The sequence below is a fragment of the Marmota marmota genome, unplaced genomic scaffold (assembly GCF_001458135.2).
Source record: "Marmota marmota marmota unplaced genomic scaffold, marMar, whole genome shotgun sequence".
Taxonomy (NCBI): Eukaryota; Metazoa; Chordata; class Mammalia; order Rodentia; family Sciuridae; genus Marmota; species Marmota marmota.
In genome coordinates, this window is record NW_026000229.1 from 12,748,147 (window position 1) to 12,762,843 (window position 14,697).

Sequence of the window (14,697 nt, forward strand, 5' to 3'; positions counted from 1 at the left end):
GGGGCCGCGGCGAAGGGCGGCCGCGGCCGCTCCTCGAGTGACAGCGCCGGCAGCCTGTTGGCGGCAGCGCAGGAGGAGGGACTCGAAACCTACTGTGACCTATTGTACGAGAGGAAAGGTGATCCGCCCCACCCTTCATCAATAAACCACGGGCAAAGGTAGCAGAGACCTGAAGTAGTCAGAGAAGATGGACTTTGGGGGCGAGGTATGGATGACGTGCCTTGCTAGCGTTTGGTCCTGCTCGGCCGCCGTAGATACACATGGTTTGGGGAACTAGTCGGCCGGTCCTACACTGGGATAAACGAGGCTCACCTTTGATAACAGCGAGACCTGAAGTAGCGCGGGGATTTCTTATCTTCCAGGTTGAATGTGTATCTGCCTTGGGTTGCCCGCCTAGTAACTTCCATTTAATTCAGATTAAAACTCCCCTCTTTCCCCCATTTCGGCCTCTTCTCCCTCTCTACTACAAACAGGGTGACAATTGTTAAGATGCCCATGTTTTCCAAGCCCCAGCCCGGGACATCTGCTTTGACAAAGGACTCCTGTGATTCATGCATTTGTTTCTACTTAAAGCCTTCCTATAGAGTAAAAAAAATCTCACTTGAGTCACCAACATAACAAATTCCCAAATTATATGAAAAGTAACTTTGTAGACCCAAGTGGCCAGTAGTGTTTGGCACACGCAGAGCACTGAATACATGAGAGGAATGAATGAAGACTATGATATTTAAATATATGAAATCTGGACCGGCCCCAGAAATTTGGGCTTTTTTAACCTTTCCTCTACAATGAGAGCCAATCCCTTTATACTTAAGTCTAGACTCTTCATTATTATGCCTATCCTGTAGCCTTCATTCATCTTCCTCTCCTTTCCTGTTTTACCACAGCAAGTGCTCTTTCTCCTCATCAAGGTTAACCCCTGCACCTGTGCACTGGATCGCAGCCATGCCCAGACTTGGTTTAATCAGTTTTCCAGATTATCAATTTCATTTGCTGACTCCTTTCTCCCACAGATATACTCAGTCTCCCCCAACCTTTGAACAGAACAAAACCACCTTACCTCTTCTACCCACTCAACCTGCCCTATCTCCTTTCTTCTGAGAATCACTCTTTTTAAAGAAACATTAAAGTATATTTACTGTCTCTACTTTTTCATCTCTTATTTTTCTCTGCTACAATGTTGCTTTTGCCCACACAGTCTGCTGCTGTCAATGGTTTCAAAAAACCTCTTTCCTATTGGTGGTCTACTTGGGGCCATCTTTAACCTTTCTGCAACTGACAATGCTGACTGGCTTCTTTAGTATCTGGCTATTCACCTTTTGAATCTCTATATACTCTTTTATCTTTTTCCCCCAGTCACCTTTCTTGGTTTGAAAACTGTTGGGTATTGATGTATACCTATCTTATAACCACACCTTGTACATAATACACAGTTGCACACTTTAGTGACAATAATTGGCTCAGACAAAAACTGATAGAAGAGTCCAGAGGGGGGAGTCATGGCTGTGAGTCTTGAATTGAATGGAAAGACAGTGGGTTGACCATACAAATATAGGGTGGAAATGGAGGCCTTCAGGGGAGAAATGATGTGAACCTAAGCACAGAGAAAAGCATGAGGGCTGAGCCTGTGAGTGGGCCAGTTTGGTAGATAGATTCATATAGAAAAGTAGTGGGAGATCAGATCAGAAAGGAATTAAAGAGGAAAAGGCATTAAATACCAAGCCACATTGATTTGGCTTGATTTTGTATTAAATGGGGAACCAGGACCAACCCTAGCATTTGTAGAACCCAGGAATAAGTTACTCTTGGAGGCCCACATATCAAATGTCTAAATATGTCAAAGTTATAAAACAAATAATAAACTGTGGACTTTAAAAAGTTATATCTTTGGGCTGGGGATATAGCTCAGTTGGTAGAGTGCTTGCCTTGCATGCACAAGACCCTGGGTTCAATCCCCAGCACCACAAAAAAATGATATCCTTTTACAAATATACTTTGATAACAACTTGAAAGACCATGTTGGGATTTAGAATTCTGGTATGGGACTTCTCACAATACCCTGCTGGGGAAAAAAAAAGGTAGGTTAAGGAGAGATGGTCCCCACCAGAGCAGCCTTTTCCCATTATTTCCCTTAGTCAGTGCATCCCCAAATTACAAGGTAAAACCAACGTGGATACTCCAGCCCACACGTCCAAGCTCCAGTTCCACTTCTCTACCTCCGAAATAGTCATTTCATGGGCATTCCACAAGTTCAGGGTATATATATCTCAGGATCTAGGGAGAAGCCCACTGAGGTTCTGAAAGTGTAGTCTGGGTCTTTAGGCAGGGAATTCTGACTGCTGAACACCTGGAGTGAAGTCCAAAGTGTCAAGTCAACTCCAGTCAGTTCCAGGTGGGCACATTCCTTGGCTTAATGAACTCCTGTTCCGTAAGTAGGAATGCAGCTAGAGAAGAACCAGAGTAGAGCCTTTTAAAGGCAGACCCCTCCTGTCTGCCTCTATGTTTGGTACTAGCAGATCCAATGAATTTTTTTTAATAATGACAAGTAGGTTCTATCTGTATCTTGAAACAAAAATCTGTGTGTATTCTATGCTTCCCACCCTCTTGGCTCTTGTCCTAATGGCAGGAATATACTAGAAAGAAAACTCTATATCTTTTGGGCATCTTTTCTCCAATACTCACTCTCATAAATTATATCATCCCATAAGATTACCTTATTAATTAGTGTATCAGAAATCTGTGTGACAGCAAATGTGAGAAAACAAGAAAGGTATGAAGTGTTCTCAGCCTGAACTAAAGCTTGGCACACTTACATTTGACTTCTAAATAAAAATGCTTTGGGAGTAGAAACTCTTGAGGAGGCCCCAATGTGAAGGGTACGCAGGCAGTGTGAGTACTGAAAAGGCAGCAAGCCACTGCTCACGGGGGCACCCTCTCACCATCTGTCTTTATGGCACGATGAGTCATTCTGTGGCCTGACAGTCACGCTCTGTTCCTGCAGGGTCTCCATCTGTTACCAAGTACTCCCTTCTTGGTGTTTTGTGCTAAAAGCCACCAAGAGGCCAGAGCCACTTTGGTCTCTGTTTTAGAGATCCAAGCTTAGAATTCTGCTCATGGATACTGCATACTTCTCAGTGGTGCTGCAGATGATTTTAGTGTGAGGCATTGGCACTTGCTTGATCTGAGCACTGGGGTCTGTCTACTCATAGCCTCACTGTCACCATCTGTGACTGGTCTTTGCCAACCAGCAGCAGAACAGAACCTGTGTGCTTCTTACTAAGTTATGGCCACTGCTGCCTTGTTCTGATCTATTCATCTAGGTCTCTGGTTCTGAAGCTTTACCGAGTGTACCTTGGAAATAGCTACCTCCTGGCCACTCCATATTCACAAGGACCTCATAAGACAATATTGTTTGAAAAACTGGAAGAAGAAATCTGACTCTCCAATTCAACTTCTCTTTCTTCCTTTTAGAGTTGGGGGATACCTATTTGGTTAGATTGGAAGGCTAAAATTCTGTGTGAATTATCCTAAGATTAAGGGAGCAGTATTCATCTTTCCATTTGCTGACCCTTGATTAAACCCTTGACTTTGGTTTGTGTATTGCAGATAGCCAGCAACAGAGAGGGGGAAATCAATAGAACTGTTTTAAAATATATCCCAAAATTTATTTGATACTCTTCTCAAGAAGTGAAGCTTAATTAATTCCCTCCCCCACTGTGCCTGGGCTAGACCTAGTGACTCACTTCTACTGAATAGAATACAGCAGAAATGATAGTGTGTGACTTATAAGATGGTTATGAGAGGTACCAAAGCTTCTTCCTTAATTTCTTTGGTCACACACTCTGGAGTAACCAAAGCATAAAGACATTGAAGCAGAATCCAGAAACTTAGGCCTCCAGCTAATACCTGTGTGAGTAAGCTATCTTGGAAAGTCTAGTACAGCCAAGTTAAGCCTATAACCTGGGGCCAACACCTTGACATCACCTCATGAGAGACCCTGAGCCAGAACACACATGCCCCCAGCCTCTTTCATATTCCTCAAAGAAACTGTGTAAGTTTATAAATGTCTATAGTTTAAAGACACTTTATTTTGAGTTCACTTGTTATGCAATAATCGATGGCTAACACAAGAGTGTTGAGAATAGTTTCAGTCTGCTCCTACTCCTGAAATAAAATACCCGACAAACTCACAGCCTACTAATCATCAGGCACTAACATTACCCAAAGAGTAAAGGACAATGGATCAGTAGCCATAACTTACTACATACAAAATGCAAGTGGCAGTATGCCAAAAGAAAGTAGAAGAAGTAATTTTTGGTGAAAACAAAGGCATTTCCAGTGCCTTAAGATTCAGACCCTTCTGAGCATTACAGCAATTGGAGATAACAACAACTGTGGAGCCATTTGGAGGCAGTTAATAGTAGGTCTTGAGCAGCAGGGAAACCTTTTCCTCCCCAAAGCTTAGAGTGCTTTACAAACATACCACTTTCATCCAATCTTGTGGAAAAGTATATGTTTCTATGAAAACAGAGGGGGGAAAACATTCTCTTACCTATCCATATTAGCTAAGAATAAAAATGTGAAAACGCCATCTTTCAGGACCCTGTCAAAATAATTGACATCCTGACAACATAAAGTGTCCATGTGAGAATAAAGTGTATTTGACAGCAGGAGATTGAATTCTATAATATAATATATATTTCTGAAGACTTACCACTGTGAATTAAGATTCGGTGAGAGGACAAATTCTCTTATTAAATTAAAAGTGAGGAAATCCACATAAAAAGGAAACCAATTATCCAAGTTAGGTATATTGCACATCTAACTTCATTTTACATATATAAGAGCCACATAGATTAGCCATACATACAACAAAAGCATCAAATAACTTTACAAGTTGACCAGGAAATGAGCTACAGCTAAGAAAATATATTTGAGATGATTTGCATCTTTTAAAAATATTTTTTTAAAAAAATATTTTTTAGTTGTCAATGGACCTTTATTTTATTTATATGCAGTGCTGAGAATCAAACCCAATGCCTCACACATGCTAGGCAAGTGCTCCATCACTGAGCCACAATCCTAGCCTGTATTTGCATCTTCATAGCTCAAATGACCATAACACAAATGTGTTGTAAACCTTCCATTTTCTTTAGCATTGAGGGCAAATATTAAGTCTGAACCATAAGAACCCAGAGAAAATCTTAGTTCTCCACCCTCAACCCCTTACTGTCAAATATAATCAACAAATATTGGGTAGCTGCAAAGTATAAAGCATTGTGAAGAATGTAAGCTATGAGCCATAGTTTCTATGAGGAACAGAAGGAAGAAGAGAGCAGATGGAGAGAGGACCTTCTCAAGAAAGGAAAAACTTCCATCCCTAGAACTGATGGTGGGGTCAGCCCCACAGAACTGCATGAAGGAAGTTGCATGGTTCTCAGAGGAAACCTGAGATATTTGTTACCTTTCTGGTAATTTTCCTTTGGGGTTGAAAAAAATCCAATTGGACTAGATGAGAATCAGAAATAGACAATACCTTGCATGTAGTAAGTTGTTTTTACTTAAATCTATTTGAGATTGACTCTGTACTTGTACCTGAAAGAGTCCCAATGATAGTGGTCAGGGACTTTATACAAAGAAAGTGGGAAATGAAGTATACTTTTTTTTTTATTGGAGGTGGTGGGGTGGAACAGGGATTGAATTCAGAGGCACTTGACCACTAAGCCACATTCCCAGCTCTATTTTGTAATTTATTTAGAGACAGGGTCTCACTGAGTTGCTTAGTGCCTCACCATTGCTGAGGCTGGCTTTGAACTCACAATCTTCCTGTCCCAGACTCCCCAGCCACTGGGATTACAAATGTGTGCCACCACGCCCAGCAAGTTATACTCTTAAAATGGGTAGAAGCTTGATAAACAGAAGAGCAGGGAGCGTTTTTAGATGGAGTAAACAATGTAAACAAAAACTCGTTTCTTCTTGTGGAAGAAAAAAACATCTGATGGAATAAGCAACTCACCACAGAGAGTAAGTTAATACAGAATTATAGGTCAGGGTCCGATCACAGAAGGGCTTGAAGGCCGAGCAGAATCTACGTGAACTTTATTCTGTAGCCAGCTCCAATCCATGAGAGGCTTTTAAGCAGAAAAGTAGCCTGCTCAAACCAGTGTTTGCAAAGATTAATCCCAGATGATCTCACAATTTGAACTGAAGTGGGGACATCCCAGGCGTGAGACAATAAGGAAAAACCCCAAAATCCCAAGATGAGTGACCTCAGCAGTAGGTGAACACTCAACAAGGCAAAACTAATCAGTGTTTTATTACCAAATAGGGAACTCCCAGTGATGTTTTGACTTGGGAACAGTACTTCAGATTTGTCATGTACACATTCCAGTTATTTACTATGTGCCCAGCACATTTGATATACAACAATAGATAAGACCACTATGAAGATTTAAGTCAATGGGGTATATACTTCCATGAAACAAATAATGAAGTACAATCATAAGTGCTATGAAAAGTATTGGGTGCTATGACTTCATGTATCAAGGGGCCTATCCTAGTCTTCCTAGGTCCCTGAGAGTCAGAAAAGGCTTCCCAGAAGAACCATCTGCAGTGAGTACTGAGGCAGGGGTAGGAATCAGCATGCTGAAGGGGTTGATGAGTAGTATGCTCCATGCAGAGGCATACTAAGATTAGATGATATTTTGATCAAAGATCTGATAAAATTCCAATGTGGCTTTCCTCCAGTGATGTAGAAAGAGTCTGAAGAGTTAGGTAGGAGGCAGGATTATGCAGGCTTCTCTGCTGTTATCCTAAGAGCAATGTTAGCATGTTTTTCCTGAGGTTGATCAATTCCATCCTCTGTTTTGATCACCAAAAGGAGCAAAGGAAGGGACCAACCTCATGCATATTTCAAGTGGGTGGTCAACAGATGGTGTGACTCTAAGGTTTTGGAGAAGGTCTTCTGCTTCGAAAAATATCACTCCTGCTTGCAAATTAATGTCTCAAATTTTTTGAACTGCGAATCATTTGATACAAAGAAGATCAAATGTCAAATGCTAATTATTTTAGGAAGAGGAATGCGGCAATTTTATATTTACACTAAAGTACAAACGACCGTTAGCTGAACTTTCCTGAGAACAGATTTTGAGGTCACAAAGAGTTGGAAGACAGGAGGAAATCTGGTAACTAAAGTTGGAAGAAGAAAAGTCACAGAGAGGGGTAAGAGGCATGCAAAAGCAATAATAGTGGCACTGCAAGAATACCCAGTACATATCACATGCTTGACAAATATTTGCAGGAATAAATGAAAGAAGAAAGAAAGAAAGGAAGGAAAGAAGGAGAGAAGGAAGAGAAAAGAAATCTCATACTTTGTTCAAGACTTTTCTTGTATTACAGGGAGGCTCTTTTCTCCCCAAACCCACATGGATCATATATGATCAGTCCTCTGTATCCTCAGGTTCCCCACCGATGAGTTTAACCATCCTCATTGAAAATATATGGGAAAAAATGTATCTGAATAACTGAACACTACTAAATAATGTAGTATAGCAACTATTGACATCATATTTACATTGTATTGCATATTATACATAATGTAGAGATGCTTTAAAGTATAAGGAAGAATGTTCATATGTTATATGCAAATGCTAAATCATTTTATATAAGGGACTTGAGCACCTGTGGATTTTGGTGTCTGTAGGGGTTCCTGGAAGCAATCCCCCCAAATACTAAGGGATGACCATATTAGGAAAATTAGGGCCAAGGAAAGCAGGAAACAGAGCACAAATATATTTTCCAGAAGACTTCAGGGTATACATTTCATGTTTTGTGATCCTGGGACTGCAAGATCAGACTATGGCTTTGCCTGCAAATGAGGAAGACACTCAGTTTTTCCCAAGAAGACTGGGAAACTGGGGAATAGGCAGACAGTGTGGGAGCTCTCCGAGACTAGTGGGCAGATAATAGTGGACAGACTCTACATTCCCATGCCAACACATGGACTGTAGTGACTCTCCATTTCTGAAGCCTTGTTTTCAAGAGCCACTGCCCTTCTTCTGACATAGCTTTAGAAGTCCTTGGAACAAACTGCTTATTCACAACCTCCAGAGGTTTTGGTTAAACAGCTATAATGAATTTGTATTATTGCCAGAGTATCATCCATACCTGTAGGTATTTTCACATATGTTGGGGCAGAAAAGTCTAAGAAAAACTGCTTTTGTGCAATGAAGAAGTTTCCCTTTTTCTTTCAAATGACATATAAAAGACAAACCTTCTGTTTTCCTTGTGCACATTTCAACAAAATATGCATCTTTGCCATATTCTTATAAGTCTCTGCTGTCAGAACAAAAATACTCCTGGAATAACTGAGTAAATTTGCTGTGTTAATGGTAACTTGACCTTTTACTGATTTCAAATTAACCAATGGGATAACAGTAAGTTGCCTTCATTAAAGCATTATCTTCATTAAAGATGATTAGATGGGTAAGAAAAGGGCTTCCTGAAAATCAGCTTGTGCTCTGTGGTCACAACAACCTCAGCACTTTGAAGATAGCATGATTGAAGGGTCTTAAATTGAATTTGATGATTAGATATCTCTTCAAAATATGAACCATGTTAACAATGATTCCTTCCCCCTAGTGTGTTCTAAAGATTGTTTCCATGGTGATCCACATTGTTTTGTCTAAATTTTTCCTTGTGCCATTTTTTCTCCTCCATCTAGATATTTGCAAAGCACGTTTCACTTGGGTATCTCTTCTCTAAACAAGTCCCCAGGAGGAGAAAAAGAATATTTCCTGGAATAAATGAAAGGCTGTCATTTGTCAAAAAGAGCCCAATTTGCAATATTATGTTCAGCTTGAGGTTCTCCCTAGAGGGCCTTTCCATGGGATCCACCTTCTGCTCAGGTAGTGAGAAGGTAGATGTCCACTTCACATCTTCTGCCACTTCTTAGAGGTCTTCTCAGGAGTCCAGATCATCTTAGACTGAACAAAATGAAGGAGTGGACTGGATTGGGAGGAGATGGCCCTTAGAAAACAGATGCTTTCCTAAGTAGCAGAGCCAATGCTACTTGTGTCCTAGAGCATTTTATTTCCTCTTGACACTCAGGAAGGTTTCATTTTTAAGTGAGGCCAGCTACTAGTTCACTAGTTCTAGCCAGCGATGAGGGCAGAAGCAATGAGTGTCACTTCTCGACCAGTCCCAAAAAAACTCCTGACTGCTACCTCACCTACTCATTGCATCCCTCATCTACTGGCTAGCTAGACACAAAGGAAGCAGTTAAGGATTTCAAGTTCCTAGAAAATGGAGAAGGTCACTGGATGGAAGAAGTAGGCCCCTGAATCACCATATAGTACACTATTGAACACACAAACTGGTGTAAATTAGAAAGAAACCCATTCTTGGGGCTGGGGATATAGCTCATTTGGTAGAGTGCTTGCTTCACATGCACAAGGCAAGGCCCTGGGTTCAATCCCGGGAACAACAACAACAAAAAAATTCTTATGTTAAGCTACTGAGATTTGGGGTTGACAGCAGTTGGGCCTACCCTGGCATTAATCAGTGGGATGGCAGACCCAGCAACAGATAGAAACAGAGAGTCCATGCAGGGAAATGAAGTACAGTGACCATAGATAAGACAGACAAGTAAAAATTCAGAACCCAGAATTCAGGGTCTCTAAGGGGATATCAGTAGCCATAGCCTGACATTGGCTGAGCATGACAATGAGTAATCTTGAGATGCAAGGACTGGAGCTCTCACTGGATTCCAACTCAGGGTGCACAGTTTGCACAGTGAAGGCAGAGAAGGCCTCTGCTCCAAAGGAAACAATAGGAACATTTAGAAAGGAATTTGGTAGAGTTTTAAGCAAAGGATAAGACATAGTCTGGCAACTCGGGCCAGGCATAGGCAGAGGCTTGGATGCAGGGGAGTAAGACAAGAACCTCTTTCCTAGCCAAGGGATCATGTCAGGGGAACAAAAGGAAACAGCATGGTGATGCGATGTCAATCCTCTGGGGAAGTAATGCTCAAGAAGCAGTTGGATAGATTTGGACATATAAGTGGGCAGAAAGTGGCCTTGACAACCACAGTCACAGGACACAATCCTTGGAGCAAAGCTAATCAGCAAGTGTGATCAGGAAACCAGAGCTCAAGAGGTGAGTCAAGGGTGGGGAGGCCATCAGTGTGGTCAGGTGGTGAGAAATGGTGGGAATAAGAGGTTAGAGGGGTAACTGAGGAAAAAAATATCATCAAGATATTAGCACCTCCGTGATCAGCTAACTGCCTTCTAGTAGCAGGTGAGTTAGACTTGGAGGACAGCAAAAAGTGGGACATGAAAACAAGCTCTGAGGAGTCAAGACGTCAAGCAGCACCCGATGCCAATCAACAAGGAAAGGAAACCAATCACCCCATGGGAATGTCCTCCTCCCTCCCTTGCAGCATTGTGCAGGCACTGTGTTCGTGTGTTGGTAAGGTCTGGGTTCCCTGAACATCACTTCAACCTGCTTGTTCTCACATAGAGAATCAACACTCCTCTCATTCAGCCAGTAGAAGCTGGGGTTATTACTCTAGTCGGAGGCACTGGACAATGCCTGTTATTTAGGCAGCCGTGAAGGAGTTTTATTGGCAATGACCTAGGAGGTTGTTAACATTTACATTCTGCCCCATGCCTGGGAGTTTGGCTTGCTGTATGCAAAGAATAGTAGTTCTGCAAGTTGATCATTATGGGATGTACTGTACTTTATTGCAAGAAGTGTTTAGCAGCTCTTGAGATAATTAAATTTTCATCCAGAGACCAAGGGAGCAGGGACTCAGAAGTGAGGATAAGTGGGATTATGAAGAAGGGAACATTCAGAGAAATAGAATAACTAGGAATGCCACTGACACTCCTTGACAATCTGACTTACTTACTTTCCCAGTCTCCTCCCCTGCTTGTCTGCTCACCCATTACACCTAACCTCCAACATGGACCAGCTGCCTACCGTTCTTAAGATACATCATGTCCTTTCATGTCCCTGTGTCCTGTGTGCATTCCTTAAGCTCAGGACTTTTTTCTACCCCCACTGTCTCTGCCTGGGAAGCTCTTACCTCTCCCTCCAGGTACAGGTTCTCCTCTGTGAAGCCATCTGATCTCCCAGGCAGTGTCCACTGCTGCTCCCTCTGTGTTCCATCAGCACTTCGTTCAGGCTCCCTTTCAGCACTGATTGTGCTGTTTATCTTTTTCGTTAGAATGTGAGGATTTCAATGAGAGAGAGCATACTTGCCTCACCTCTGGATTCTATGTTGAACATAGGAACAGGCATTGCCAAGTCCCAGTAAATGGCTGCTGGATCAATGAAAAATTTTCCACTTCACAACTTCCCCAGAGTCAAACTCTTTTTTTCAGACTCCACCCTGTGTTCTTGGCTCTCTCTTGATTGCTTAGCTCTCATTTTTCTTGTTGATAAATTGGAAATACATACTTAGGTGTTGTGAGAATGGATAAAGATAAAAATAAACTTCACATAGAAACCACCAAGGCAAACTTAAAGAGTGGCTTACATGGCTTTGACTTTGGAAAATATTTTAAATGTCAATTCATAAAACAAAAACAAATAAACAGAAACTACAAACCTTTACTAAGTGCTGATTATGTTCCTGATATTGGGCTGGAGGCTAGAAAGAGACACAAATAACCCTTGCCTTTACCTTAACATTAATGGAAGTTATATACATTTTCCATCCCAATTTTCTGTGAACAGATCAGATCAAAATGTTCCATTCACTAGAAGACATTGTTCTCTGAAACTGGTTGTGTACTTTCATATTAAGGATTCATACTTGAATCAATCTTTTACTAAATTAACGAGTTAACTCAGAAAGAAAAAATGAAGAGCCCAAAGCAGCATGGTGAAGAAAGAGCTCAAATTTGAAGGAATCAGTTCTAATAGCAGTTCTACTCTTAAGAGATGTATATTAATCCTCCTGTTTCCTCATCTTTCAAATGAAGAGAACTTGGCAGATCGTATTTTCCAAAGCTATCTCCCATTCCACATGTTCTTCTTGCACCGTGACACTGATTCTTCTCCTATCATGTCCTCTTCCTTGATGCTGGGCGATTTGGGATTGCCTCAATCACTAGGGCATGGTAAAAGCAATATTATGTGACTTCTGAGGTTCAATTATAAAAATGCAGAGCAATTCTGAAGTACTCATGGGACAATAGCTTTGGGGATTCAGTTTACATTTTATGAGAAAGCCCAAACCAGCCAGGGTGATGAGACCATAGAATGAGGCCATGTGTTGGTATTCCAATCAATACTTCACCTGAGGTTCCCCCTGACAGACATGTGAATGAATACACATCCTGATGAGTCTAGCCCCTGGCTCTTGAGTTGCCCCCAGCCTTGGAGTCTTCCAGTAAATGTCCCAGACATCATGGAGCAGAGAAAAGCATTTACTACTGTGCCCATCTGAATTCTTGTCTCAAAGAATCCATAACACAATGGTTGTCTTATGCCATCAAATTTGGAGTGTTTTGTTACTCAGTAAATAGAGCAGAAGGTCACAACAGTCCTGACTGCCTCACAAAATTGTGAGGATCAAATGAGATTCATAGGTAAGACCACAATCTGCCCATTTTAAAGTAGTCTACAAATATAATTCAATAAGCTCACATGGAGCAATAGGGTTTAGTATTTACCTGTCTACCCACCCCATGCACACTCAGGAAGCACACCTGGCAGAGTCTAAGTCAGCTCTGTGGAACTTAGCACCCCAAGGAGCCCAGTTTGAAAACTGCTACTCTCATCCAGCCCATTTACTCTATGGATGATGAGAAAACAGGCCTGAGTGACTTGTCCAAAGTCTTATAACTGACTAGGTGTTTGCTCCAATTTGTCATGCTGCCTCCAAAAAGTGAAAGTTGTTTGAGGTAGGACCATCCCTGTATGAGAGCCAGAAAGTTGCAAGCAGGAACAAGCAAGATCATTATGCAACATTTCTCTTCAAGTCTCAGACACTTTGAGCTGTTGCCCAAGCACGCCCAAGACAAGCCTGTTTCATTTCCTTCATTCCCTCCCCAACTCTTCTCCCACTCAGTCCTAGCAGCATGGACCATTTCACTGGGTAACACAGAAAGGCAGAGCTGCGTACTCAACCTTGAGCTCAGCAGGCTGTCAGCTCCGTGATGAATGGAGAGCTGAGCTAATGCAGTGGTCCGCCTGGTTTGGGCAAAGCTCTGTTTGATCACTCGTCATTAGCATTCATGGAAGGTTTCTAATTGTCACCTGGTGATAGGGTGCTGCACTGTGGTTAAGTGCGTGGGGGGCCTCTCTTAGTTATTAACCTTTCTGTTGCCCCTCTAGCAGTGAGCGTGAAGACAGGAGGGTTCTGATCAAGTTATATTTAATGTACTGCCTCTCTTACTCTGTTAATATTTCAACTATTTCAGAGGAAGGAAGAAAAATAAATACCCAACAGGAAGGATAAAGGTGAAAACTAGCGATCCAAGTACAGTGATGTCTTTCCACCAGACACGGTACATTCCTACACTTGGGAAGGCCCTGCAGATATTGATGAAGGACCCCTGGCATTCTGAAAGCCACAGACACATACATCTTCAAATTTGAAAGAAGCTTTGGTGCCTGTCCTCTGAAATGAGAGTGTTGTTCATTTAAGATTTATGACACTGAGGAAGACAATTTATCTAAATGGCTACACAGAACATTAATGGGAAACTTCAGTGTTTGCAATGCAGTGGAAGCCAGGAGACAGGAAGCTTTACGTGGGAACCCGGGCAAACCAGGTTTGCACAAACTTCCAGACTCTGTGGATGCAGCAACCATGGAACAATCATTTAGTTGGACTATTTGTGTTGGAGGCGTGGGGGAATAGATAATGAATTGTCTTTAAAGACAAAGCAGATATGTTTAGTGTTCAGAGATTTTAAATTAAAAATGAACATTTCAAGTCAGGAGCGGTAGCGCATACCTATAATCCCAGCAGCTCAGGAGACTGAGGCAGGAGGATTGTGAGTTCAAGGCTAGCCTTAGCAAAAGTAAGGCACTAAGCAACTCTTTCTTTGGGTAAATCCTAGAAGCGAGATTCCTGGATGAAAGGATATATACTTCTTTGTAAGGCTCTTGACACAAATTGCTTTCAGAGTCTTCCAGTCATTTTCTCTCCTCTTCTCTTTGGCAGTAGGCCACGGGTGAGCCATGGAGTGTCCATTGACTTTTTATCCTTTTCGTTTCCTGAGAATGATTATTGGTGTGTCGTTCCCCTTCATCACTCCCTAGCCTCACAATTCCACAGCTTGGGTGTTTGCCCTTGGCTCTGACTCGTACTTTACCTGGGACCTCACTCACTCCCTGCTTCCCCTCACCAAGGCTGCCTTTGCCATCGGCCCTCCCTTTTCCTCTTCCCCTCTCCCACAAATCCCTTGTATGCTCAGGACCCGATTTAACTTTCTCCTCCCCCACAGAGCCTTTCCAGACCACTCTCTATCCACAGGCTTCGCTCTTTCCAAACTGCTCCATAATTTATGTTCTTCACACCACTCCTCCGACAATTAATCACCACTTACCAGCTGTATGACCTTCAGTAATCCCAGAAGCTTGTCGTGAGAATTTAATGAGATCAAGCCTATAAAATAAATACCTATCACACTGAGGGGCACACATTGCAGTTAGCAATAAATGGAAGCTCTTATTACTAAG

The 14,697-nt window shown here is 42.0% G+C and overlaps 1 protein-coding gene across 1 annotated transcript in view; it reads right to left on the reverse strand.

Moving 5' to 3' along the window:
• The window catches only part of Glce (glucuronic acid epimerase), a 112,686-nt gene extending 101,576 nt beyond the window's left edge, over window positions 1-11,110 (reverse strand). The window contains exon 1 of the mRNA XM_048793485.1: window positions 11,087-11,110. The gene's annotated coding sequence lies outside the window, so the exon portion shown is untranslated. The remainder of the gene's footprint in view (window positions 1-11,086) is intronic.
• Between the last annotated feature and the right edge of the window lie 3,587 nt (window positions 11,111-14,697).